The 27047-nt window shown below is 41.5% G+C and overlaps 1 long non-coding RNA gene across 1 annotated transcript in view; it reads right to left on the bottom strand.

Moving 5' to 3' along the window:
* LOC136792798 (uncharacterized) overlaps window positions 1-27047 on the bottom strand; it is a 217555-nt gene that overhangs the window by 42647 nt on the left and 147861 nt on the right. Inside the window, exon 3 of the long non-coding RNA XR_010837233.1 lies at window positions 6469-6576. This is a non-coding gene — a long non-coding RNA (uncharacterized lncRNA). The remainder of the gene's footprint in view (window positions 1-6468; window positions 6577-27047) is intronic.

Raw genomic sequence — 27047 nt, 5'->3', positions numbered from 1 at the left:
TATATATATTCTTTTTCAGATTCTTTTCCATTATAGGTTATTACAAGATATTGAATATAGTTCCCTGTGCTATACAGTAGGTCCTTGTTTTTTATAATCTATTTTATATATAGTAGTGTGTATATGTTAATCCCAAACTCCTAATTTATGCCTCTCCCCCTTCCTCTTTGGTAATGCTAAATTTGTTTTCTATGTCTGTGAGTCTATTTCTGTTTTGCAAATAAGTTCATTTGTATCATTTTTTTAGATTCCACATATAAGTGACATCATATATTTCTTTTTCTGTCTGAATTACTTCACTTAGCATGATAATCTCTAGGTCCATCCATGTTGCTGCAAATGGCATTATTTCATTCTTTTTTATGGCTGAGTAATATTCCATTGTGTGTGTGTGTGTGTGTGTGTGTGTGTATGTGTGTGTGTGTGTGTGTGTGTGTGTACCACATCTTTATTCATCTGTCGATGGACACTTAGGTTGCTTCCATGCCCTGGCTATTGTAAATAGTGCTGCTATGGACATTGGGGTGCATGTATCTTTTTGCATTTTCTCTGGGTATAAGCCTAGGAGTGGGATTGTAGGATCATATGGTAGCTCTAGTTTTAGTTTCTTAAGGAACCTCCATACTGTTCTCCATAGTGAACAAATGTTAATTTTATCTGACGGCAAACACATGCCAGGATCCCCCACTTGACATCTCTGTCCAAATGCCTACTTTGGGACCATCCCCTGAGGACTCAGCCTCTGAAGCAGCTTCTAAAATTCCCTGGTTTGAGGGGAGGAAAAACTCAGAACTTTCTGTAATCTCTGGGTCTGGTCTGTGTAGAAGTCAGTCCTCAGTCCAGACCCAAGCTGGCACAGAACTAATAAGTAAATTCACTTAGTAAACTGAACAGTAACTTGGTGTCATGCATTGTTCCAGTTCCTGGTCTCAAATTACGCATTGTCTACTAGAGAACTTTTATCTCCCTAATCACTACTGTCTAAGTCTGTTCTGGCTGCTATAACAAAATACCACAGACTGGGTGACTGAAATAACAGACCTTATTTCTCACGGTTCTGGAGGCTGGAAGGTCCAAATTCCAGGTGACGGCAGGTACAGTGTCTGGTGAGCACCTGCTTCCTGACTCTCATGTGTCTGTGTTCTCACCCGGAGGAAGAGGGAAGGGTGCTTTCTAGGGTCTCTTTTCTAAGAGCACTAATCCCCTTGATGAAGGCTCTGCTCCTATAACCTAATCACCCCAAAGGCTCCACCTCCACATAGCGTTACCCTGGGGATGAGGTTTGAACACGTGCATTTGGCGGGACACAAACAGCCTATAGCAACGATTTTATAATCGGCTCTGCCTTGTATTTTCGACAGAGAGAGAGCCAAAGTAGGGAAGGTTAGCTGGCAGGAGAAAAGGTTACATTTTTCATTTTTCATGTTTTCTCTGAAGGCCCACCGCTCTCACCGTTTATGGAACTGCCTTGGCTGCTCAAGGGACCAGATGTTCGCTGGGGTTGCAACCCACTGCTCCTGCATTTAGCCTCCTGGCTGGCTGGCTGCTGGCTTGGACTCAGCCTAGTACAGATGGCATCACCGCTAAATCAGAGAAGGATGACACACGGTTTCCTGATCCTCCTTCAAGTTGCTACTTTGCTTGTAAGAGCTCATTTCCTGGGAGTCCAAATAATTAAGTTTCACCTGTGCCATGTATTCCATAATTACATTATTTTGTTAATTATGCTTGATGACAAAGTTATCAAAATTCAACCTGATCAAAACCAAAATAAAATCTGGAAGCAAATGTCTCTTGCTGTATCATCACAGTCATTTATAAATAGGACACTTTGCACATTTCCTGGAGGGGAGACAGCTCTCCTCACTCTGTACTTATTCTTGCATATCCCATCACTCGAGGGTGACCAAACCCACCAGGGAATCTTTCAACGTACGAAATGGCAGTGTTTGCTTCAAATGATAAGTCCTAAGAATTGGCTTTACATACAAACAGCATGGGGAGTATGATGTGAACAATGTGATGTAAGAGGCATGGGTCTCACTGCGAATGCACCTTCCCCAGTGTCTGATAGTCCACCATCGGACATTCTTCTTTGTGTCCCCTCTCGTCAGTGAAGTCTAGATGAAATTGCCCGTTCAAGTAATTATTGTAAGGGTGACTGGAGTTCATTACCACTTTTTTCTCCAGATACTCCTTAGGCCCCTAACTCCCAATGGAAGGTGTGATATTGAGGAGAAAAGAAATAACACCAATGTGAGTGAAGAGGTAAGTCAAGTCACTCCTAACTTACAGGGGCTGACTTTACCTGCTTTACAGCTCAGAGGAGGGTTGGCTTTTAGCTGGGATGCTGTCTGGGTACCAGGGATCTTGCCCACTGGAGGGAGCCCCTTCTCAATGTCTGATTGCTATTTCTGTGCTGCTAGGTCAAGCTGTTCCTGGACTTGGAACACAGGGGTGGGGCCCACTGCAAAATATTGCTGTTCTCAAGCTGCCTGCATATGAGATTACATATTACGACGGGGAGGTTTTTGCTTATCATCTTTTAAAGCATCAAGCATTAAAGATGCTGACTCCATCAGAACAAGTGAGCCATTGAGTGTCTTACCCCTGTGGCTCACTATGGGATCCAGCCTGGATACTTCGTTACCTTCTAAGCAGCTATATTGAAGTGAGATGTTTATCACCCTAGGTTTCTCCCTGTTGTGAACATGTCCATGTTCACTCTCTGTACTGGAACTGTCTTCCTAAAGATCATAAGGGGGCAGCTTTTCTCTCTAACACTTGCAGATTTGTGGGATTTCTAATCTACATGGCTTTTTGACACATATTTAGCTTAAAGGCAGGTAAAACAAATTTAAAAGAACAACAACAAAAAAAAAACCTTGCACCACCAGAGAAGAAAGGAAAAGGAATTAAAATATAAGCAGATGATTTGCAGTGTAGGAAGAAGAGTGGTATTTCTTTTGTTGCTGATGGACTACGTAATGCAGTATTTCTTTGAATATCCTTTTCTATGGATCGAAGCAATTGCTCATTTGTACTGAGGAAAGGTGCTTCAGATTAATTTTGGAAACTTCAATACCTCACTATGCTAAATTTTAATTATTTCACTTCCTGCTTGGTATATTAATGTCGTGATTACCCTTGAAAGTGTATTACCGATGATGATTTATGCAAAACCCAGCGAGCTCCACAGCTCTGTCGGTTTCAATTAAAACCAGCCACAGAGGAAGTGGGCTGTTGCCGTGTGGGCTGTGGACTGTCGTTACTCTCACAAGCAGGTACAGTCTGTTTACTTAAAGCATTACCTTTGTTTATCCTTCTGGAACCATCTCTTCCATGGCACAACTAACCACTGAGAAAGGAAATTGTAGCGATTTGGTCTGCTGACCTTGGATCCAAACTAAAACTATCCAGGAAAATGTATTTTATCTCTGCTTCTCTGCTGATATAGGACATTTTGGGCCAATTCTTCCCTCTTTTGAACTGTTCAAGGGCTGAACTGGCCATAAGTGCTACTGAGAAGTTATCGTTTTCTGATTTCCAGGAACAGGGTTTGGTCAGTCTCCAGGGAGTGTGGTCATCTGGAGTTAATCATGAAGTATGTGCTCCTTCTCAAATGAAGCACTGTTTTCAGAGCTCATTTATCTCAATGACTTCGACTATTGGGAGGTCAGGAAGTTTTCCATGGTGCGTTCCCAGTACCCAGTCCTTCTAATTACTAATTTGGCTGCACAGTTATTGAAATCTCCTGTCTACCTGGCAGCCCTTCCTAAATCTATTCCAAACAATGTCACTGAGGTTACCTGCCAGGTCTGGAAGGCACTCTTCCTTCTCAGTACCTGAGAGACAGGCGGCCAAGCCTGACTTCCATGGCAGTTTCATTTTAATCACATTTGGAAATTCTTGACTACAGGCTGTGCATTTATGAAGTCAAGGGAGCGTGCACCTGCCAAGTGAGAGCTCTACCGACAGCCTGCCAGGAGCAGAACCTGATCCCCAGCAAACAAAGGAAGTGCGTCCACCTTCTGAAACCCAGGGCCAGACGGCCTCGTAGAATCATGGTGCTGGGAGGCCAAGGGCTCGTCCAGGGCTCATGCGTGGTCTCAAATTGACCCTTCTTTCCAGCTTCGTCTCCTGCCCTCTCCCTTCTTGCACTCTGTGCTGAGTTCATGAAGTCAAAAGTACCAAGAACCTTCCCAAATCCATACTATTGTCCTGACTGCTCTTTCCACCTGAAAAACTTTGCTTGTGTATTTTGAATGGGCAGTTTCTGTGTGTGTGTGTGTGTGTGTGTATTTTTTTTTTTTAATCCTCTAAGTCTGTGCCCAAATATTTCTTCCTCCGAGGCCTTTGACTACCATACTATTTTCCATCCTATTTTGTTTATTTCCTTTATGGTACCTAGTGTGATGTGAAAGTTTACTTCTATCTTGTCTAACCCTCCTGCTGCACTGTGATAAGCTCCACGAAGGCTTTTTACCATGGTCTCCCTGGCACAAGTCACAGAGCTGGGATGAAGTGTCACAATTTCAGTGCCCTGTAATCAGGAAGGTGATGTTTCAATCTAGCTACAATTCCCATTCCCTCTTATTCAACAGGCATTTATTTATGACCATAAGAACCACTCACTAAAAGGTGTTTTTCAAGGCAGGTTCTTATGGATGCTATTTATGGAAGGCAAAGTCTTGCCGTGCTCAGTGGAGACTTTGAGTTGAAATCCACTGTTCCCTTTTTAGGGGCTGGCATTTGTACGCAGGAGGAGAAATGCCATTAATTAGTGGGATAATGATTACAGCCTCCGTCTGGCATTGCTTCCCTGGACATGCTGTCTTGGCATATTCTAGTGACTGCCATCATCTGCCCAGGGGCAACTAGGCTAGAGAAAGAAGCCTCAGCAAGGAGAGTTGACAAATTAGCTTAATCTCACTCACTCTCCAAATGCTAACTGATACCATCCTTATAGTTGTCTCTCCTAACTGCTTCTTTTGTGGAAATTGAATTGCAGTAGGGTCTATTTTTGTCCTCTTCTTCATCTATAAATATTACACAATTTCCTTCTGAGTTTACAGCCTAATCCTAAACACACACACTTTTTGTGCCCTTAACCTTGACTTCTAATCTCTCTCCTCACCCTGTCCACTGTAGCGCTGTCAGACCCCTGCTACATTCTCTGTTCCTGTACATGAAGCAGAAGCTGTGCTGCAGGTATCTCTAGGGCTTTGTCCTCTGCCTCAGACTGGCCAGTAACCCCCTTCCTGTGGAGTATTTGCAGTGTCACCTATGCAAAGGGACAATGCTTGGGGACTAGAAGGGCCTGAAGGACCCTGGTTTTGTCATCATACAGATGCTCCGGTCCCAGTGCTCCCGTTTCTTCTAGCTTTGTAATGTGATGCAAGTCACAACTGTTCCGAGCTTTGATATCAAGTAAAACTGAAATAATAAAACCTCATGATTATTATTGTGAGAATTAAATGGATAATGTACAATGGACTGGGCATAATTCTGGCACACAGACCTACATAGACAATAAATCCAGCTATTTCTTCAGAACAGTACTGGGAGGTTCTTCACACTCAAATAACCAAAGCCTAAAAGCACATCATTAGTAATTTTCTTCTTTGGAAAAAAGTGTTCCATTTTCAGTCCTTGACAAAAACGAATAAAATCTGAGGGCACTGTATCCATCAGGGTTCTGATAGGACATAGATGGCATACTCCAAAAGTTTCAACTAAAAAGATTTTAATAAAAGGTATGAGCAGAATTGAAGGAACTCATAAAAGATGGGGAAGCACCCAAGGCCCAACAACAGCAAGGAGCTAATATCGCCTTTAAAAACAAAGACAGTGGAGGATACCTTCAAGATGGCAGAGGAGTAAGATGGGGAGATCACCTCCCTCCCCACAAATACATCAAAAATACATCTACTTGTGGAACAGCTCCTACAGAACACCTACTGAACGCTGGCAGAAGACCTCAGACCTCCCAAAAGGCAAGAAACTCCCCATGTAACTGGTCGGGTGGATGACAGACTCTTGGTGCTTCAGCTGGGTGTCAGGCCTGAGCCTCTGAGGTGGAAGAGCCGAGTTCAGGACATTCACCTACCAGAGACCTCCCAGCCCCACGTAACATCAAACTGCAAAAACTCTCTCAGAGATCTCCATCTCAATGCTAAGACCTAACTCCATTCAATGACCAGCAAGCTACAGTGCTGGACACCCTATGCCAAACAACTAGGAAGACAGGAACACAACCCTACCCATTGAGACGAAGACGCAAGAGGGAGGAGTTATGGGGGATATATGTATACGTATAGCTGATTCCCTTTGTTATAAAGCAGAAACTAACACACCATTGTAAAGCAATTATACTCCAATAAAGATGTTAAAAAAAAAAACGACAGTGCAATTTCAATGACAGAGAATAAAATAGAAGAAAATTGCAGCTCATTTTTGAGCTCCTACCCCGTGTCAAGTTACGTGCGAGGCTGGCTGATGGGAGTTCAGGGTAGAGTACACATAAACTGTTAACCACAGTGGTACTCAAACTTCAGCTTGCATCAGAACCAGGTGCTGGAAAAAAAAAAAGAAAGAACCAGGTGTTGGACTTGATAAAACAGACTGCTGGGCCCCAGCCCTGGAGTCTCTGATTCAGAAGGTCAGGGGTGGGAGCTGAGGATTTGCATTTCCAACAAACTCTCCAGTGATGCTGATGCTGCTGGTCCAGGGCCACACTTTCAGAATCACTGAACTGTGACAGTTTAACAGGACACTGAATGCAACTTTCCCTAGAGTTTAGGGGGCAGCGGCCCCAAATTCAGAGACCAATTGACAGCCCACCTATGCAGAAGAAGCTGTGTGCAAAAAATAATTTCTGTAGCTACTCTGTCCACAGAGTGGTAGACCGTAACTCCCCACTCCCTCAATATGGGCTGCCCATAAGGACTTCTTTCCAAAATGTACAGTGTTGAAAGGCGGGAAACATAAAGAGTAACTTTCCAGTGGAGAAACTGAACAAACACTACATCAGCCAACTGATCCAGGTCAGCATCAACAGTGAAGGTCATGTAGACAGTGTGTACTCTTGATATAATGTGATGAGAATGGCACTTTGTGTGTGGTCTTCTTCCTCAAAACTGGTAACTCCAGTGTAATCACGAATGTCGTCAATTAAGGACATTCTACCAGATACCTGACCGATATGCCTCAAAATCAGCAGGCTCATCAAAACCAAGAGAAGGCTGAGAACCTTTCACAGCTAACGGGGGGCCTGAGGAAACACAAGGACTAAATTTAATGAGGGATCCTGGAACAGATAAAGGACATTAGGTGGAAAAAGAAAAAAAGGAACTGAATAAAGTATAGACTTTAGTTAATAATAAAGTGTAAATATTGGTTCATTGGTTGTGTCAAACATACCACACTGATGTAAGAGGTTAACAATAAGGGCAACTAGATGTGAGGTACGTGGGAACTCTAATATCTTGGCAACTTTTCTATGAATCTAAAACTATTCTAAAATTAAAAGTTTATTTTGAAAAACCTTCTGTGGAGTTGATTATCTGTGAGGCAAGGTGACCAACAGAGATAGATCCTGCTGGGTGGATGGCCAGAAGCTGGGGTGAAGGGGTCATTCATGGCCCGCTGGGAGAAGCTTAGCTTGTTCAGGGAATGATAGCAAGATGGTCCAAGTGGCAGAGGACAAGCAGAGTGGTTCTCTGAAGACCCCACCAAATCCCCACAAATGAAAGAGACAACATGTGGTTGTTGGACATGGACAATTGTCCTTGACCCCAGGATACAACCACATTAGCCATCTGACACAGGAACTTTTCTCTGAACTCACCACTGCCACTCCCAGCCCCCTGTGCTTTCTGTTGAATGACAGAATCAATTGCTGATAGTAGATTTGTCTACACTTCTCGTTTCTGCAAGCCTACACAATTTGTTAATACCCGAGAATGCTGTAAAAGCTATAGGATCACTCCAAGATTACATAAGGGAATAAGGGGAAAAATACATTCAAAAGAGCAAGTTTAAAAGGCAGTAATGACAAAAAAATAAAAATCAAGTTACTTTCTGTTTGTATCCTACTGTGTTCAGCTTGTTCGAATAACTCCTTACAATTCGTTGTGCTGTGTTCCATTAAAGGTATGGGTAAGAGAGGTCAGAAAAATTATAGACACAGCAGTGGATTCGAATGATGGAAAGAGTTTTCCACATGAAAAGGCCACTCGGGGGGGTTGCATTAAAGCAAAAAGGAGGAATTTCCAGGCTGCAAGCCTATGTACACACACACACACACACACACACACACACACAGTGGTGCAGCCTGGCTTACCCAGGGCGTACACAGAGGGGCATTCAATACAGCTGGAGGCCGAAAATATATGTTACCTGTTCCTGTTAAGAAGTAACTTGCGGTAAAGAGTCTACGGTAACGAGTCCAAGAGAAGGTTGACATGGGCTTCTCATGGAGAAGAAGATGAGGGGATGGGTCAAGTTGATATTTCTTGAGTAAAACGGATTCATCCCAGAGATCTTAGGATGTGAGGTATAAAGGAGACACAGAAATCAAAGTTGCCTCCAGTTTCAAGACCTGATGTTGTTGCTTAATGATACCAAAAGCCAATATGGGGAAATCACTTAGGAGAGCAGGTTGAGTGTGGGTCAGTGGGTGGTTCGGGGTAGTGAGCTCAGTTTGAGATTTTTGTGGGACATCCAGAAAAATGATTATATCATTCAGAGTGTGAATTACTCTAGTCCTATGCTTTCTTGCGAGCCTAGATAAAACGTGTCTTCCTCTACAGCCTGCTCTGACACCTCTTTATCCTTATCCTTCCCTGGTCACTCATCTCCCTCCAAAGCATAATTGTTCACTCCTTTCTGTGAGTCGCCAACACTGAACAAACCTCTAGCATTGCATTTAAGTCCCTGTTTTGTCAGCCGTTGCATGTCAACCTCCCCTCCTAAATAAAGAGCCCCTTGCAGTAAGGAGCTAACTTGGAGCCCTTCACTGAACCCGGCCCACAAGAGGTGCTCAATAATGCGGTTGAATAAGTGAGTGAGGAAGCTTGGCTTCCTCTGAGACAAGAAGGTCCTCTGTGGTGTGAGAGCATGAAGAGGGGTAGAGAAAGAGTGGATGAAGGTAGGGAGAGGATGACGATGAGGATGAAGGATGGGCCTGGTAGCTCCTGGTCTGCTGTCAGCATCGCCCGGAGCAGGTGGGAGAGCTGGTGTTCTAACGCCCTAGTCTTGTCTGGTGTCACCGTTCCTTCATGGTTACTCTTGATGAAGACTGAGGTGGCTTTGGCCACAGGGCCAGTGTGACAGTGTATGGAGGGCTGGACACGTGAGCTTTTTTCAGGGACCTTCAGTGAGACCTGGAGTATCATGTGGTATTTGAGCCACACTGTCTTTCTGCGTCTAGGGCAGGTCAGCTTATTTTTTAGCATGATTTTCTGTACGTCAGACAGAGCTGTGCTGCCCAGCACAATGTGAAGTGCCAGCTGAGCACACGACTACAATTTACATGGAACCAATTTTCTTCTCACTCAAAATTCCTCTGAGAAAGAAATAAAATGATTTCACTGGCTAGGAATTTCTAGTTCTAAAAGAGCTATACATGAATAAAATGAAAAGGAACTGTGTTGATAGGAAGAAGGCACATGGATAGTCTTAAGCTTTTAGATGTAATAAGCTTTTAGGAATGCCAATTGTTCATTAATAGATTTACACTTAAGTTCCTGCGGTCTAAGTAAGAAGAAAATGGCCAAAAGGCACTACACTTGCCTTCAATTGAAATCTCTTCACATAGGCTGGAAGTTTTTTGAATTAATAATATCTAACAAAGCAAATTTTACCTTGTAATTCACAGGCAATTGATTTCCTTTAACTCCAGTTCCTAATAGATTGATAGATTAAAGATACTTGAGACTTCGTCGTATGGTCAACATACAATGCTTTGAAATAGAGCATTTCGTGCTCTACTTAGAATTTGTATGATTAGTTATTCACTCCATCCAAAGAGTATCTACTGCTGGGCAAATGGACCAGAAAGAGTATATATTTCTTTTCTACCCAATGTGAAGTGCAACCTGAATCAATTTATTGTATTCCAAACTATGCTAAATCAATCTAAAGAAAGTAATTGTGTGCTTGGCATTGACTGAAACTGCAGAGAGAGAGTAAGTGTGTGTCAATTTCAAACAAAGACTGATCTTCAGTCTGATGAACCAGCCCAGGGGCTTGAAGCTCTATGCTGGGGACTCCTGATGCCTTAAAGAAGACTAATTCTAACTCACAGGGAGATCAGCTCGGTGCTTTGTGACCACCTAGAGGGGTAGGATGGGGAGGGTGGGAGGGAGACGGAAGAGGGAGGAGATATGGGGATATATGTACACGTATAGCTGATTCACTTTGTTTTAAAGCAGAAACTAACACACCATTGTAAAGCAGTTATACTCCAATAAAGATGTTTAAAAAAAATTTAAAAAAGACTGAGTTCTGTCTGCAAAGAGAGACCGTGGGAAAGACGGCATGCAAAATAAATAAAACAATAAGATATATGAAGACTCGGGATACTAACACCCTAAAGAAAAAATAATCTCATGCAAAATATGAGTCAATAATTCTATGAATTCCTTGTCCCTTATAACCTTTCTTCTCTTCGCTAGTAACAATTTCACCTTCTTTTGGACAATTAGCCAAGTGGCATTTTTCCCAATCACTGTCAAAGATCTACGGTCAAGCTAAACCTGAATATACATTGTCAAGTGGGTAGAGAATCCAGTAAGGGTGGGACACTAGTTTCCCTTGCTGCATCTTTACAACCAGTAACCCAGCTAGAGAACTAACAGTGTTGAGATCCTGCTATGTACCAGGCACTGTGAAAGGCGTTTTTTCCTCAAACCCTTTTCCCTCCAATTAGAACCTGTTTTTAGAGGAGGATCTAATATATCTAATTAATTAATTACTAATTTAAAAGAAGTAAAGAAATGAGAAGTCATGTGTTACGGTGGCCGCTTTAATAAGTCCATTTTAATAAGACTTGACCTTGAGCACTGTGGACAAGACAGTGAAATGGCAACATTATCAAGTGTCTCCAAAGGGTGCATGACTCTTAAAATGTTGACAAATGCTGTCTTGGGCCAGTGACCCGATGTCCAATAATGACATCGTGAACCTCAATTCACTGGGGAGAGACCACACCACAGACGACCGTGTCCACTGGAAGCTCCTGAGCACACCTGCTCCCGGCCCTGGACCTTTAGAGCCAGCTGAGTGGTGGGATCCATCTCATCTCTGTTTTCACTTGTGGGCTGTTCACATTTACAAGCCCCCCTGGCTTTCCTTAAAACATGAAGGCTATGCTGAGGCTTTATTCTAGAACTGTCATTCCCAGAAATACCTTCAGTGGGCACCCAGAGAAGGAATCGAAACTTCTGGGGGCTCCCGACTTGCCAGATCGATATTTTCATATGGTTGCAAGGCTGTCTGCATTGTGCTTGCAGGAATAAAAATATTATCCCACACAGGATCAATTATTTCTCTTATGCTTAGACATAACAGTTAAGCTAGTAAGCCTCTGTAATATGCAATAGAATCTTACTTGAATGCAGCCCAATTTTCTCCTGAAATAAAATTCCATTTTAAGCACTAGAATTTGTATGCCAAATCTGGTCCTTTAAAAATAATGGAAGATATAAATTTTTACCACTGAGTTATAGGCTTTGGAAAAGAGAAGTTTAGTAATGAAAAATGTCATACACACTGAATAACTAATGCCGATAACGGATGCCCTCTCAATAATGCATCTTACACATGGCAGGACTAGCATTCGGGTCACATCACAGCTCAGTTCTGACTAAGGTGGAAGCTTGCTCACTCAGCACCTTGGTTTCAGACTCTATTATCTTGCTTACTTACTAAATTTAATGCTGTGTAATTTATTTTTTATTGCCACATTCGAAAGTCTCTCTTTCTTCAACCCAAGATACCTTTAGGGGCTTAGACGGCCTTTCACACTCAGAGGCCCATTTTTATAAAAGAATCAGAACTCTTGCTAAAGAAGATGAGCAGCAAACCCTGCGATTTATTGGAGCCAAGAAAGAAGATGCCACACTGTGTTCCAAAATTACCAAGACAAGGATGGACTGAGGGCCTGGAGATTTGCTGAAGCTGTTAACTGGTGAATACTGTCTTCAAGGAGAAGACACCTATCAGATTAATAAAAGGAAATACATTCCCATCAACATCAGCATTTTTCTCTCTCGTGAAAGATTAGAGTCTTTTATAACTGATTTGCTCAGATACCCTTTCTCTATTTAGAATATATATTTATATATACTTTTTTAGTTCGCACACATCCTATTATTATTCCTCTCTTCCACCTTTCTAAACCTGGTCCATTCTACTGCAGTTACTGTGAGGTGAACCTGACCTTGTAAATCAGCAATGGATTGTACTGCTCACAAAAGGACAAATATGAAGGAACACATTCTGCAAATTTGCAAATCCAGAAGCCCAGTATCAGGCTTCAGGAAAACAAAAATGGCAATAATTAGAAAATCCAGTTAAGTTTAAGGTCTAACCTATACAGACAAGAGTGTATAAACACTGAGTACTTGGTGAGATATCTTATATTTTAAAAATTAAATCTGATAGCAAACCGGACTTTATAAAGAGCCTACTAGGTGTTCATATTTGAGAAAAGACATGAGACGACATTAAAAATTTCTCAAAGGACTAGGACCAGGTCAGCGTTCTCATGAATGAACCAAATATGGAGGGTAAATGAGCCAGATTCCCCTTGTCACAAGTACGTGCACTCCTGTCTCCACACTGTGCATCTCATAGAAACAGCTCGGTTTGCACCTAGTGTCCTGTCTCCCTGTGACAATGAGGTCCTTGGAAGGCAGTGCAGAAGTTTCCAGTGTTGCTGCTGGTATCTTTGGAGAGAGTGACATGCATTGGTCATGAACGTGGACTCGGGCCAGGTTGCCTGAGTTTGCATCCAGGCTTCCTTGCTTACTCGCTGTGTGACTCTGGGAGGGTTACTTAACATTTACTTAACATTTCTGTACCTCATTTTCCTCGATTGAAAAATGCGTACAATAATAAAACAGAGCTGTTCTGAAGATAGCTGAATTCATGTAGGAAGTACTCAGAACAGTGCCTGCCAAACAGGAAGCACTCAATAAAATAAGCTAGGGTGATTTTTATTTTTTCCTTAAGGATGACAGAAAGATAAAAATGTCTGGTTCCTGATGGGAAACTCTGCATCATCTGCTGCTATTTCTGGAAATGCGAAGGTTGCAAGTGGGCCCCCAGGTTACAATGTCTTTAGAATCTAGAGCAGGGAAGTTTGCTGATGATGTAATGTCACTGGTAGAGAAAGGGCCCCCTTATTGTTTTAACATCCTCATTCTCTCTACGCTTTGATGGTCTTTATTTTTATTTGATTTAAATTCCTCACAACATCTTTCCCTCTCATCGAATTGTGTTTTGATGTGGTTATTGTTAGGTCTGCCATCCCCTGAGGCGGCTGCAGATTAACTGCCTCAGCGCAGCCTCTGTGTCTGTTTTACTGCTTCCTTCCAGCCTGAGGCACTGGCTCCTTTCTCCGTCCTCGTTTCTTTTTAGCAGCCACTCTCCCCCTGCTGCTCCAGAGTGATATTCTGCTCTGACAGCCAGCCTCACCATTTTCTCCAAATCCTTCATTTAAAAACTCACCTCATTCAAGAGACCTCTCCAGAATGAAAGTGGTCCCTTACAGAGAGCAAGTGACGGACTGGAAAACTACCACGTGCTTCAGACCTCCTCCCTTTCACGCTCTTCTCCATTCCATGGAGCTTCCCAGATCATATTTTGCCCATGTCTCTTTATCCGTTCCCATTTCTCTTACTAACCTTTCAATTTCTCACTAATTGTTTCTCTACCTGGAATCATATAGATTCTATTTTTCAACTGCATTATATTTACCCACATTTTCCACACGATGAAATTGAGTGTTGGGGTGCATTTTCTTGTAAAGAAAACTAAAAACACCAGACCAACTATATTGTTTTAATTAGTGTTTCTCATCATGCACGCACTCATCCTGTGAACCTCTTATTCTTTCCATCTATCAGCTATTTGTTGAATGCCTTGTTCTTGCTGCACTGTTGCTTTTAAGTTCATCTTGATCAGCTTAAACTGAAAAGGAAAGGCACGGAGTAATAAATGATGACATTTTTGAGCAAGGAAGATGGCCAATTATGTAGCTTTTTTTGTTGTTGTTCCTTACAATCTAGATGGTAGACTTTATCTAACATTGTGTGGATTATGTTTTATGACCAGATTTGCATGAAAACATAAATCCCAAACCAGGTTAAACTCCAGAAAGGTGAGCTCTGTCTTAGGACTTGCTTTCTCTCTCTAACAGGCCATGGCTTCCCAGCTCTGTCTGTATCCCTACAGGAGGAGGATCCTTTAGGACTTAGTCGTACTTGGGAACAGTCAGCGGTGGAAACTGAAGTTTATCATCATTTTCCAACTGTGTAAAGCAGTTGTAAAAACCTGCAGAGCAGTGCTCTCTCAGAAACTACATGACAGGGAAATCACAGAGGTCAAAAGAAAATGGCGCCTGCTATGATAAGTTGAATAACCATTTCAAAGGAACTCTTTTTTCTTGGCAAATACTATTTTCCAGAGCCTTGCCAGTTTTCTGGAGCAGTATTATTTCCTGGTTTGAGCTTTTGGGGACTATTACATTATTGCATGGTGCAGTATAATGTGTTTTGGGGCCTCTTCTGCTCTACTTTTTCCTTAAATCGTCATTCATCGCTTGGTGTTTAGCTGTTCACAATGGTTAAGTCCATAATGACTTTTCATTTTGACAAATATGTTTAATTTTGCATAAAGGTAAACATATGGAACATTTATATACTGTGCCTGGGCTCAGGATCCCCCTGGGATGGAAGCCCACAGCCCTGTTTCCAGAGGCCTATTTCCTCACCTCTCTGAGAATCCTCAAAGCCCACCCTCCTGGTGAGTAGCGGAAGATCCACTGCCTGGGGGAAGGGTGGGGACTCAGCTAGCGCTTTGAGGCCTGGACAAACCCAGATGAAGGAACTGAAGGGAAGTGCCAACTCCCTCTCCCCACCCCATGAGATTTCAGGCATTTGCAGTCCTCTGGTCAAGAGCAGTACAGTTTTCACTCAACTTTATCTCTAATATATCTTGTTGATCCTGCTCTCTGAAAAAAGATGAACTCAACAATTTTGAGAAATAAACACATCAGAGAGGAGCAGAAACCATAGACTCATGGTGGATTAGGAGTGCATAAGTTTAAGGGTGTGTAAATTAGGGCAGCGGGTCACCGAGACACTGTGATCCGAGCATATTTCTTTCTTGAGTGCAATCTGCATTAATATTACATGCGCTATTTTCTCCTCTGTCTATTTCATTTACTTTCAGAAGTACCTTTGCGGTGACCTAGTACCCTAGTTACCATGTTCTTCTGAAGACGTCCTCCAGAGACCGAGGCTGCCTTTTTTTCAGTGCTGGCTCAGTTAGTTATGAAGCATGTGCTGAACTCTTGGAAGTTAGGACATTGCCTCCAGAAGGGAACCCAGGGCTCTCAGAGTTAGTGATCTGAAACACCCTGATAGTGCTTCTGTTAAGCTCTTATGCTCATACTTAGAAGAAGGAGAGCCCACTGTTCTATAATTAGATGTATTCCCTTATTTCAGTGGTGGGAGAGAGAGAGAGAGAGAGACATGATGTAGGGAAATAGAGGCAGGTTTTCCCTTTTTGCCATCTTTTCACTCTCTACCCAGTCAATGATAGCTGTGGAAGAGCGTGTCACCTTCCTAAGGCCAACCGAGGAATTTCTAAACTTCTTTTTCCCTAAAACTCTGCTTTATAAGGAGAGGGGGAATGAAGAATATATTGGAAGACTTTTTATGTAACATATGTTCATCCGTTTATTAAAGTCCTCTGAGGGACTTCTGATACTTAGAACATTTACTATTTCCTAGAAAAATATATTTTAACAGATGAGGGGTCTAATAGGTCTTTTGGTTCTGGCAATGAAACCATTAGGTGAGAAATGTAGCAATCCAAAGTAGTTTTTTTGCACGGCTTCCTCTTCCTGGTGATTAATGGATACCTCTGTTTATGTGTAAAAGCAGCAGCGTTGAATGCACATGAAAAATAGCATAATGTAGTATAATTTAAAATGTTAAATATGAAACGAATGTCATGTGTTTGTATGGCTGGTTCAAAGGATGTACTTTATTGGTTGTATACATAAATACACTGATACTCAGGGAACTCATCTATTGCAAAGTCTTCCTCTGCCTTGAAAATATTTTTAAATTTAACTTGTCTGGCTTTTAGATTATGTAGAACATCTAAAGGAAAAAAAACTGGTACCAAACACAAATAATCAACTACAGAGCAGTTCCCAAATAATTTTTTACATATTTTTATGATTACATGAGAAATCTTTCTCATTTCTTTGAAATTGTCAGTAGTATCCTGCCCTAGTAGGTTCTCTCCTTTATTACAGAAGCTGAAGGTGTGGAAATTACATTTTTCAGACACTTTGGAATAATGTGTGCAAGTGCCAGGCACATATTCTTTTGTGGAATGGCAGTGGTTTGATGTGGTCAGAACACAAAGGACTGGTCAGGATTATGGGGTTTTGAGAGGAGTTATAATAATGGCAGCACCAGACACTGCTTTACCTGCTTCACCTGCACTAACTCATTTATTCCTCACAACAGTCCCCTCTTCACAGATAAGGAAACTATGGCACAAAGAGATTAATTTGCTCAAGGTGCCTTGTAGAAGATAATAGATGAGCTTTGTTTTATGGTGTCAGAGTGAGAAAATGCCACAGAGTCTCCTCACTGAAGAATATCTATACAACTGTTCTAAAGAACATAAGAGAAGACCCAAATAAATACTGAGAATAACAGGTCTCTCTATGAAAGTCCTCAGATCGTAAATGCTAATTCTCTCCAAATTAATCTATCAATTCAATTTAATTCCAAGCAAAACTTCTTCAGGATTTTAAATGATGTTTTACAAGGCAATTATTGTATTGAATTGGATTTATCTGGAAGGTAATTTTCATCTGGAAGATAAAATTCCCAAGTTTTGCTGTGAAATTTTTGAAAGAAATTTGAATGGTGACTCTTACTAACAGATACTGAAAAATACTATAGTGAGGAAAGCAATGTGGTATTAATAATGCAGGAGCAGACAAATGGTAAATGAAACAACCACGGAAGTCCAAAACTAGCATGCGCATATGAAGTGGGGCATTTAAGAGAGAAAAGGATGGATTTCTGAAAAATGATGTCGGGACACATTATTATCCATTTTGAGAAAAATGAAGTTAGACACATGCACACATACAAAAATCTATATGGAATAAAATGCTAATTTTTATTATGAAGCTATTAGAAGAAATAGTGAAGAATTAAAAAAATAATTTAGAGTGGAAATAGAACCTTCTTGACAATATATAAATCCCAGAATTTATACAGGAAAAATTAGCAGATTTGAGCTGCCTACGTAAAGAGAAAAAAATCTTACATATGATTAAAGACAAATAAACAACCTAAACAATGTAGATGGACAAAAATGCATAACAACGGCTGAATTAAAAACACCATGCTGACGTTAACTTGACCACACATCTCCAAGGACCCCTCCGGGCCTCCTGGAGAGACTCACGCAGCTGCCACACTGTCCACGTTTAACAGGTCACTCATTCTTCTTTCTTTACAAACCTCCAGTATCTACTCTTCCCTCCACAACCTCAACTGATGACCTTATTTCACTGAGCAAAGGGAATCAGTTAGAACTGAACTTCCTTGGCCTCCCACTGAAACACCTACCAGCCTGCCCGCTCTGCCCCTGGAGATTTGCTCTGTTGCTTTTTGTTACCAATGGATCAATGATCTGTGCTCCTCTGTACCGTCAGAATCTGAACTTGGGCACTGGATCAGACGCCTTCTTACCTACCCAGGGACTTTAGTTCTACAATTGTCCTATCTCTCTCCTGCATCATTAATTTAGACTCTCTCTTGGCTCACTGCCATCACCAGAAATCATCCTAAAAAAGTATCTTACAAAAATTAAAAACTTGCCCTGATTTTATATCTTCCTCTGGCTACGACCTTATTTCTCTGTTCCTCTTTAAAACAAGATTCCTCACCTGGTACACAGGCTTCTCCTCTTGCTCTTCTCTCTAGAGAGCAATCCACTTAGACTTGGGTCTCCTTTCACTAAAACCTCTCTTCTCAAAGTCACTAATGACCCTCACATTGCCAAATGTGGTATTTCTCCTAAAGTCTCAACTTGATCTACTTCTCCATCACTTAAGATCTGATCTTGGAATCTGTCACAGCTCCTGCCATATTCTATTGGTCAAAGCTGTCATGGAATTCAGCCCTATTTGAGGTCAGAGCATAAGGGACTACCTGGGAATCATAGGGCTTCATACAGAATTAATAACAGCGGCTAATTTTACGTAGCATTTACTAGGCACTAGGCGCTGTTCTAAGTGTTTCCCTTGGCTTCTGGGACTCCACGTTCCCCTGCTTGTTGTCTCACCCCACTGGTCACGTCTTCTCAGGGCCCATGATGGGTCCTCCCCCTGTTCTTTCCCCCAGGGGGCACTGGAGCACCTTAGGACTTGGTCTTGGGCAGCCTCATTCTCCTGCCTGACTTCCACTCTCCTGCCCACACTGACTTCCACTCTCCTGCCCACACTGACTTCCAGAGAGTTCCATGGCTTTTTTTTTTTTTTTTTTTTTTGCGGTACGTGGGCCTCTCACTGTTGTGGCCTCTCCCGTTGCGGAGCGCAGGCTCCGGATGCGCAGGCTCAGCGGCCATGGCTCACGGGCCCAGCCGCTCCGCGGCACGTGGGATCTTCCCGGACCGGGGCACGAACCCGTATCCCCTGCATTGGCAGGCGGACTCCCAACCACTGCGCCACCAGGGAAACCCTCCATGGCTTTTAATAGAATCCATGCACGGCTGACTCATAGACTCATGCCACTTCCTCCAACCTCCTCCCCCTTGAACTCTAGACTCCTCACCCAGGGCATAGGCAGCTGTGAGATATTGAATAGGCTTCTCAAACCTTAACACGTACAAGAGAGGTTCTTTTCTTTTCCCTCCAGTTTTCTCCATCTCAGCCAAGGGCTCCACCACTCACCTAGTGTTTAAGCCGAACACCTTGAAATTATCTTTTCTCTTTTTTTCCTCATATCCCACTTTCAAACCATCAGTTGCTCTTGTCAGCCTTACATACAGAATACATCCCTCATCTGGTGACTTCTCACTACTCCTATTGCCAAAACTCTGGTGCAGTCATCTCCTGCCTAGGCTATCAAAATTACCTGCTATGTGCTATAGTAACCTACCACATGATTATTCTGCTCCCGCTCTTCCCAGCAGCCCCTTACACACACACACACACACACACACACACACACACACACACACACACACACTCAGGGTATTCTCCACAGTAGCCCTTATGATCCTTTTCAAGTGCAAGTCAGATTGCATCACTCCCCAAGGAGTGATGCCTCCCCAAGGAGGCAAAATCCTTAATTGCCTCCCTTCTCCAATGAAATAAAAGCCATAGACTGTAATTTACAAGGCCCTAACTGCCTGGGGCCTTAGTTATCTCTCTAGTCTGTGTCATACCACCCTCCTCTTTATTTGCAGTCCTCCAGCTACACAGGTCTCCTTGCAGTTTCTGAAACACAGCCATCATGTTTCTGCCTCAGGGCCTTTGCACATGCTGTTTCCGCAGATTGGAATGTTTTTCATCCATATATCAGCTCATGTCAGCCCTCAGATGAACTCCCTGACATCCCTAAAACAGCATGCTACATCATTTTATATCCATTACCCTACTCTATTTTTCTTTATAACATTTATATAACATTATCTTGTTATTTGTTTATTGTATATCTTCCACACTAAACTATTTACTCCAAGAAAGTGGGACTTTGTCTTTCTCACATCTCTAATTCCAGTATCTAGAGCATTGTTTAGCACTAAGTGCTGAATAACTCTTTTTTTATATATTATATTTATTTGGCCGCGTGAGGTCTTAGTTGTGGCACGTGGGATCTTTAGTTGTAGCATGCGGGAATCTAGTTAACTGACAAGGGATTGAACCTGGGCCCCTTGCAGTGGGAGCGCGGAGTCAACCACTGGACCACCAGGGAAGTCTTAAATAAGTTAATGAATAAAGGAGAAGCCATAGACTAGAAAAAAAAGGATTTGCAACCTATATACAGTAATAGATGACATATTAATATTCAGAATGAAAAAAGCTGCCACAAATTCATAAACACAAAAAGATAACTACTCAATAAAATAATTGTTTAAAAAGATTATAAACAGAAAATGCACTGAAGAAGAAATCCAAGTAGTAATAAACACAAGAAAAGATGCTATAAACTTCACAGGTAATCAGAAAAATATCAATTAAAACAATGAACTACCCGTTCTGATTCAGAGTGGTAAAATTTAAATGATTGACAGGCATCCATTGGCAGCAGTGTTTGCAGAACTAGATACAACTGCAAAATACTGCTTACAATATAAATGGGTACAGGGGGGTTTTTTGTTTGTATTTGAGTGCAATTTGATATTATGTATCACAGTTTTACTCCCATATTCTTTTGGCCAAGCAACTTGACTTCTATGAGTCTAAAATTTGCAGAGACTACTTAACATGTATTCTATGTGCCAGTCTCTGTTCTAAGTGCTTCAGATGTATGAATGCACTTAATCTTTGCAACAACCTTATAAGGTAAGTACCATTACTACATTCCAGATTTACAGACGAGAAGACTGCGGCATAGAGCAATGAAGTGAGGGCACAGAAAAACTAGGTAATTTCCCCCAACTCACCCAGCAGGTAAATCAGAGGTTGATCATAATTTGAACCCATTAAGCTAGTTCCAAAGCTTATGTTCTTAGTTTCTATCTGTAGTCTCTTATGTCTCATGTTTACTGTTATGATGGAAAGATTTGGGACAGAGAGAAAGACAACTAGATGTCAAAGGCGTCTGTATGTAAACAGTTGACAGTGTGAATTTAGCTCTTTCTTCAAATTTTCATGTTCCCATATTCAAATAAATTGGAAAGGAGGGCATGTAAACGCCAAAGTCTTTTTGTTTCAAAATCAGTTATTTTTCTCCCTCTCTCCCTCCCTCCCACCCCCCCCTTTCTTTAGCCTTCACACCACTTGAATATGCTGCATGAGTTTTCAATATTAAACTCCACAATGACTGCCATTTTGTCTCGTATTGTATGCACAATCCATTAGCAACTTTGGATATGAACACAGCCAATTTAATAAAGTAATCATGAAACAGGTGATTCTTAGTTTAAGAATGCCACCCTTTCCTTTCATCCTTAGGTGTTTCACTACCAGAGGGATACGAATTCAGAAAAGTGAAGAAAACATTAAAATCCTCTGAGTTGTCAATGCCTCCTGTAAATAGCTTTCCATCTTCATATAATAAAGGAATCTTTCTTTTCTTACGTTGATTGTTGTTCTCCTCTAATAAAAAACAATTCTTGATTTTTTTTTTAGGTGTAAAAAACAAATTATCATAGAGATAAGGAGAAGTGAAACTTCTGTAGTGAATAGGAGCTGGCAGCCTCCTTCAGCCTGAGGAGCTGGCGTAAGCAAAGGCGGCATGAGTGGAAATGCCAAGTGCATGAGACGGGCTTGGTCTTTCAGTGTTCGGCTTATTCATCTAAAGTCCAGGTGTCACCGTCACCCAGGGGTCTTTACACACATTCACAGTCTGGGTGAAACTGTCACATATGGACAAAGAGAAAAGAAGCAGCTTTACCGTTTGTATGAGGAAGTTGTACATTGCTCTCAATCAAGAGAGACCATCAATTACTTTCAAATTCTGCTCCTTCGGTGTCAACTGATGCAGGCTAACAGCCCTACCAGCTTCTGCCATATCAGCCGGTGCTGGTGCTGGTGCTGGAGGACTTTTTCAAACACTGACAGGGTGGGAGTAACTAAGCGGGAAGATTTGGGCTAAAACTTTTCCCTCAGGATAACTAAACAAAAATAGAGGAGAGTGAAGCTGAACTAGTTTTGTCTCGGAGAGCAATTGTAACACCTTCTATCACTTGTTGCCAAAATATTCCCATTATGTAAAGAAATGTGTGGCTTGCTCCCATCAGTAGTTGCTTAATTGTTTCAGCTTTTTCTTCTTCTCCAAATAGATTTTACATTTTGTAAGTGGCAAGGATTATAGCTTGTACTATATTTCTTTTCTAGACACAATGCTACTTACTCCCTTAGACTTGCTCTACCTGCCAGCAAGGATATGAATTCTCTACTCCCCAATTCCTCTCCTTACCCCCTAAACATGAGGACAGGTAGACCCCATCAAGAATAGACAGATAATTACTCCCTGGGCATTGTTTAGTGACAGATTATCAGAATTGTCCTCCTGGTATTTTAGTGCACTGTTGTCGTATTTCTAACTAGAGAAGTTAAAACCAAAATGCTACTCTCCAGAACCTAGCACGTGGCATGCACACGTGAATGCATGTGCCTGCGCGCACACACGCACGCACGTGCACGCACACACACGCACACACAGAGGAGATAACAAAGTCTTGAAATAGTTCATCTCGATTTAGAAGTTTATTAAAATTTTAGTGCATAATAGATACTGCGCTAGGAGTTGCAGATAACACAGGATTGAGAAGACTGGCCCACAAGAACCTACTCTCTGGTAAAGGAGACAGACGGGAACATAAATAACTCTAAGAGGAAACAGTCTGTAATAAACATGACCTCGGAAGAATAAATAAAACATTATAAGCATGTCAGTTATATCCACGACTACAGAGGTATTAAACCACTAGGGCTGCGGGTTAAGCTACATAACTAGTTTCAATTAGACCATCCCTCTTTCTACACACATACTTCAGCACAGCTCTGTGTATTGGGTGACCTCTATTTCAAAATTATCTCTTTGTAACATGGTTTTCTAAGTTGATTTCAAATGTCTTTTAGTCTCTCTTGCTAAATTAGCATCTCTCTTTGCTAATATCTTTTTCTTTGTTGTTAATTATTTGTTCTCCCTACCCCAGCACTCTCTCTCCTTTTATAGTTCTTTACATATTTTCCTGTTCATTTTATTGTTCTATTCTCTCCTTGTCACCTTCTCCCATATATGCCATATTCTCCCAAACACAATGCTTTCTTTTCTTGTATTATTATCCAAATGGTGGGAGAAGCAATTTTCTTTTGAAGGGAAAATATTGTCAGGAGGACAAGAATCCCCCTCAAGATAATCCTTTTAATTTTGGGTCGTGCTGGGTCTTGGAATAAGTGAGTGTCTTTCTTTCTAACTGTCCATGGCTCTATTAACAAAACTACTGGTCTTTCTGAAGAATGAGCAGTTGACAGAGGTAAGAGCAGAGACATAAACTAACCCTTTCATCCACCACAGTGTTGGGTTGTGCTACGAGATCAGTATGTCCTCACTGATGGGTAGTTTAACCTCTTCTGGTGGCATAAACATAGTGAATGTATTTGAGATCCACTATTTCAGATGACAGTCTCTTGTATTTGCCGAACACCTTATACACATGCAGTGTCTCGTTGGATCCCAGTCCCAGGGCTGTGAGACAGTGTGGTCCTGGATCATCCCATTTTCACAAAAGAAAGAGGCTAAAGTCCAGTAACATCAAGTGATACTCTGGGTGTCCCTGAGCAACTGGTACAGGAACCCTGGTTTTTGGACTCCAAATCCAGTGTTCTACTTCAAAGCTAGTATCCAACCCCCAATACTCACATATAGCACTTGGGGCAACATGTTGTAGCTGGTTGAAATTCATTTGATAATAACTTGATTTTACACTCTAAAATGCTCATCGTTTTAAAGAACCATTTAGGAATTAAATATAACTTTTCTGTTTCCTGTTTCCTCCTTCAAAATATGCTTTGCTGATTTCGATTAGTACAAAAATATTGTAACTTTGGTTTGGCTTGTAGTAGTGATGCTTCACCAACCAAGCATGAGACGGAAGTTCAAGAAGCATCCGTGGAGAAAAGGGAGCTCTCCTCATTAATAAAAGCCATGAGTGTGTCCCCCAGCTGAGCAGCCAGCTAGCCCAGGGGTGTTCTCCCATACTGCAGGCATCTGAGTGCAGTCTGTTAACTGGGCAAGCTACTCTTGGCAAGAAGCTAAATGTCATTGATTTTAATTGTTCTCTCCACTTTACAACTCCCAATTCACAGCCTAATATGTTTAAGGAGAGTTTGTTCTCTGGAGAGAACTTCCATTGTGTCTAGCCCTCTGAGACAACAAAAGTAGTCTGCATTTGGAAAAATCAAAGTGGGACAAATAGTTTCTCTAAACATCAGAGCAAAAACCTTCCATGCCCAGGGACTTACTTTGAGTGAATCATGCCTGCTGAGGCATCACAGGTGGACACCGTAGTCAAACCATTGATTCTTCTGTCACATCTGTTAAAGTCCCAGAACAGATAGCCCGGTGTAGGCGGGAAAGATTTGGAGGTTCTGTGTGAGATTATAGATAGGATTCCCCAGTCACTGGGACCAAGGAATCTACACAGCTCGGAGAACTTCCAGCATTTCTGGCCCTGGCATAACTTCCTCATTACTTAGCAGAGCGGGGTTTGGTCTGTTCTTTCAGATATCAAGAACAGACACACTCGGTTTCTTTGTTTCATGATGAGTTCATTGTAAGTGCATATGGGAGTACGAAGGGAGAGAAAATGATCGTGTCTGCCATAAATCCAGTCCTCGTGAGCCACTGGGATATGAGTCACTGCCGTCCAGAACACAGCAGTGTCTCTAGTTAGCCTGCAAGAGTGCTGGTGACTGAATGGCCACCCTAGTTGCTCAGAATTCAGCTCTCCTCTCCCTGATGTGTATTTTGTCACTGCTAATGAATAAATAAACTTTATTCTTCTTTCTCTAATTCTTGAACTCAGCTTCTATGTTATTTTTGCTTTTCACTGCTGCCATCTCCATGGGTCTCAACGCTTCCATGCAGCTCTAGAAGATTTTTGTCATTTTCTGACTGTCCAGCCTCTCACCACTGCCCTCCTTCCTATTCACACCAAATCCCCCTCATAAGAAATCCTCAGTCATGTGCCATCTCAGTAGAGACAATGCCTCACTTCCACGGCAAAAATTTAGGGTCCCTGAAGTTCCCTCTCCCTTCCTTCTAGGACTCGGGGTGAGAACTATCTTAGATTTTGCCAATATGATTATTTCTTCTAGAACTTCAACTCTTGAGCACATGATGCAAGAATGTGAAAATGGAGAGAGGGCTTATTCATCCCAGCAACAGTAACATGTACAGTACATATGGTTTCTGTGCATGACCCTTGGCTCCTATTTATTTTGCTGACTCTCTGCATTTCCTATACATCTCTCATACAGGCATCTCTCAGAGATATTGCAGATTCAGGTCCAGATCACCACAATATAGTGAATATCGCAGTAAAGCAAGTCGCATGATGTTTTTTTGTTTCCCGGTGCATAAAAAGTTATGTTTATACTGCAGTACAGTCTGTTAAATGTTCAGTGGCATTATGTCTATAAAAACAATGTACATACCTTAATTTAAAAAGTAGTACTGTTGGGAAAATCCTTGATGCAGGGTTACTACAAGCCTGCAATTTGTAAAAAAAAAGAAACAAAAACAAAACAAACCAAAAACAGCTGCAAAGTGCAATAAAGTGAAGAGCAATAAAATGAGGTATGCCTGTATTTCTTTCTGTGTTTCTTAGAGATTTCTTTCCAGGAAATTTCCTTTTCTTGTAAAACATTAGAATGCAAGTGCCACAAGGACTAGGACACTTTTCTGCTTGTTCACTATAAGTAGTCAGCGCATCAAGCATTGTCTGATGTGGCATGCAGCGCCCAGTGGTCTTTCTGAATTAAGACAGAGTTTGGAACTCAAGGAAGCTGATGTTCTAGAATTTATGGGATAGAATATTGAAGAGAAGAAAGCTGTACACAGGGAAGACTACAAAGATCTGTAGGGGATGTCCTTGAACCTTTTAGCAAAAGTTTATGTATGCGAGCATGGGATGAATATACACAAGGTTGAAAAAAGAAGCTCCACAAGTTACAGGCTGAATAATTCCCCAAGTTCACACAGATTTTTTTCCCCCTGTAGCCAGACTGCAGAGACCTCACAGTACACGGGGAACTTGGTAGAATCCTCAGAAAGTTCTCACCTTAGTAGTTGGGCTCAATTACACCTAGCATAAAGGCTGCTCTGGGTCCACCCTAACAAAGCTTGAAAGAAAACCTTGAAATGATTACACTGACTTGCAAGTAACTTTACTGCCTGCCAGAAATTCAACATTGCTTAAAGGAATACAATAAAATTCACCACAAAAACAACATAATTTCACAATGTCTAGCATCAAAAAATTATCAGGCATGAAAGAAAGCAGGAAAATATGACCTATAAGCGGGTGAAAAAATAATATAAGAAAATGAGGGAAATGGTATGATCATTTGTAATTAACACCAATTACAAATACTATCAATATGCTCGATAATGTAAAGGAAAACATAGTATGATGATAAAAAAAAAAACTGAAGATTTTCAAAAGGCCCACATGGAACTTCTAAAGATTTAGCTACAATATATAAAATGAAAAATACACTAGAATAGCAGATTAGATACTGCAAAGGAGTGACCAGTGAATGTGAAGATGAAGCAATCACGATTATCCAAAGTGAAGCAGCACAGTGGAAAAAATGAATAGACTCACTGAACTGTGAGACGTTATCAGTCTAACAAATGTGCAAGTGGGTGAGAGAGAGAGAGAAAGAGGAAGAGACTGAAAAGTTGAGACAGAAAACACTTGAAGAAATAACAGGTAAAAACTTGTAAAGTTTGGTGTAAATTATAAACCTACATTACGAAAAGCTTTATAAATTCCCCCTCCAAAAAAATATTAAGAAAATCACACCAAGGCACATT

This window comes from Kogia breviceps, chromosome 16, assembly GCF_026419965.1.
Source record: "Kogia breviceps isolate mKogBre1 chromosome 16, mKogBre1 haplotype 1, whole genome shotgun sequence".
In the NCBI taxonomy this organism is placed as follows: Eukaryota; Metazoa; Chordata; class Mammalia; order Artiodactyla; family Physeteridae; genus Kogia; species Kogia breviceps.
This window is presented reverse-complemented; position numbering and strand designations above follow the sequence as displayed.